At 32.5% G+C, this 2,500-nt stretch overlaps 1 protein-coding gene across 1 annotated transcript in view; it reads right to left on the bottom strand.

Annotated features, from left to right (window-relative positions):
* Positions 1-467: 467 nt before the first annotated feature.
* The window catches only part of LOC125046396 (microtubule-associated proteins 1A/1B light chain 3A-like), an 8,788-nt gene continuing 6,755 nt past the window's right edge, over positions 468-2,500 (bottom strand). Inside the window, exon 4 of the mRNA XM_047644147.1 lies at positions 468-2,500. This exon is cut by the window's right edge and continues 619 nt beyond it. The gene's annotated coding sequence lies outside the window, so the exon portion shown is untranslated.

Genomic DNA, 2,500 nt, shown 5'->3' with positions numbered 1-2,500 from the left:
TGCTAACTACGAGGATGCTACTGTCTGACGGCAGTGAAAACTTTATCCTGAGTGTAAGGACCAACTGAGACTCAGGTTCACAAATTATCCCTCAGCTAGCTATTTACTAATCAATTCTCTTCTTTTGTGAGTCTAGTAAACAGACACACTATATTTCAGATTATAATTTTGGGTCATTTGGTGCATCATTTTCCAGAATGAGGACTTGCCTTTTGAACCCGATAAAATATGAAAAGACAACCTTTTTCAGAGAAGAATTAAAATATAAACATCAAGAATCTTCTTGATCCTTGATTATGGTGCCTTTTTTATAAATAGAAAAGTTACAAGCTAGTATGAAACGAAAGGCAATATAACTGTTAATAATACATTTGACTTACAAGATATCCTCAAAACCTTTTAAAAATGATTACATTACCTTTCTGTATAATGCTGTAGGATTTAGGTCAGTAAAACTCAAAAGAAAGTACAGTATAAAAAACATATATTTCTTTAGCTGGATTTGAATATTGTGAATCATTCCAATGTATTTATTTACATCTAAATGTTAAACCTCTTAAAAATGACTATGAAAGACCAACAAAACATGTCGATGCTGGGCCTGAACTTCTCAGCAAAACCGAGGGTCATCACCCTTAGGCTCAATACCCTGGGCCCCAATGTATTAAATTAACCTTCATGATACAGAAACAAATATCCATAATAATTGAAATAATCAAATAGGTTAAACTGTGAACACACTGAATAATGCAATAATAAAAAAAATATATATAAAAAATTGTCTGGTCTACAAACTCTACTACACTTCGAACATACAAAATACACGCCACTGCTTAAGCAAAAAATAAAAAATAAATAAGTAAAACTAAAATAAAATCAAGGGGTAGATACAATATACTGATGTTATGCCCAACTCCATGCTTAGACTAGACACAGGAAAGACCTTTGCCAACATGAGCACTGAAAGCCCAATACCAAAGTCTTGCCTATAAACTTCTGAACACTAAATGTATGGATATATCTTCCTAATGTAATTTTTTACATCTCATTTTATAGATTTATATATTTTTTTTATACATTTTTTCGGTACCCATACAAACCAGGATGTACTACCAGTCCAAAGTATTAACTTAAAAAGTAAATTTATTTTATACCCACATAAATGGTTAAACCAAAAAGGGTTCATAATTCTGCAGTACTTGCACTACACTTACAAACTCAGAAAGAGAAAGAAGAAAATAAAGCTGTTTATTGCAAATGGATAAAATACTACTGATAGTATGAAGTGAACATAAGGCTGCATTTGGAGTTTCCTCACACAGAATGATGAATAACAAGATCCAATAAATAATGCTATGGAAAAAGCCTGCATGATAGACAGCCACACTAACAACTTCAGTAAAACAATGTTCCAATCTGATTATACATATATATATATGATGAACACTCAAGTTTATGAACAGGTCTACATCTTGTCCACAGTTATAGTTCTTGGACAACTTGACCATGATGACATAACAAGAAGCAAGTCTTTGTTTCTTAACGATAACTTCAAAACAGATTCTACAATGCCTGCTTAATACCTCCCACGAAGGGTAATGTACAGCAATGTGTACCATACAGATAACATTAAAATAACACCACATTCCATAATCATGCCTTCCATTCTCTCATTACACTCATGGAAGTACTAGTGATTGGACAGTCCAAATGCTATGGTATAAATTTGACCTTCAAGTGAACACTTAGCAGTTACTGAGATCCTATCATCAGAAAACAAAGTTGCAAATGTTAAAAGATTCAAGAGGAGAATAGGCTGCATTCCTTCTTGCTCCTCAGGTGAAATGGGCATGAAAAATTCCTTCAAATACAGTCGCAAGTCAGATTTCTTAGATCCCCTTCAAAGAAATAACATATTTCTCCCCTTATATAGCAAAGCATTAAGTACAGAATGAGAAAGCTGTGAACAGATCTGAACTCAACTCTAAAAAAAAAACTTATTGATACAACAAAAACATGATGTTCACTGACTAACTTAAAAATATATAAGAATGAGCTGGTAAAATAACTAATATACACTCTTGGTTTTCTTAGAGAATGGAGAAAAGCCGGCAAAAATGACATTTACTGACTTCGTGTGACCTGTCATCTCTGATAATTAATGACAGTAAACAGAGCAAAGATAATATAACCTGGTGCTAACTACAGCAAAATAATAATGAATGAAGCAATAGGCTTTATGGGGGGGGGGAGGGGGAGAAATGTGGTGGAATTAATATTTTTGTCAACTCAATGTAATAAAGATGGAAAGCGATGGAAAAAAAAAATGTGTATCAAACTACCATACGATAGCTGTCATTGTAATAGTTAGGCAGTTAGAACTAGTCAAATATAAAATATTTCTTTTTCATTTGGAGCCTATGTTTAACTGAAATTTTATAATATTTCCAATAACTAATTTGATATTGTTGATATTTGATTCTCTATACCAGTATTTCAT

The sequence above is a fragment of the Penaeus chinensis genome, chromosome 39, assembly GCF_019202785.1.
Source record: "Penaeus chinensis breed Huanghai No. 1 chromosome 39, ASM1920278v2, whole genome shotgun sequence".
In the NCBI taxonomy this organism is placed as follows: domain Eukaryota; kingdom Metazoa; phylum Arthropoda; class Malacostraca; order Decapoda; family Penaeidae; genus Penaeus; species Penaeus chinensis.
Note: the sequence above shows the minus strand (reverse complement) of the source record. Positions and strands in the feature narration are given on the sequence as shown.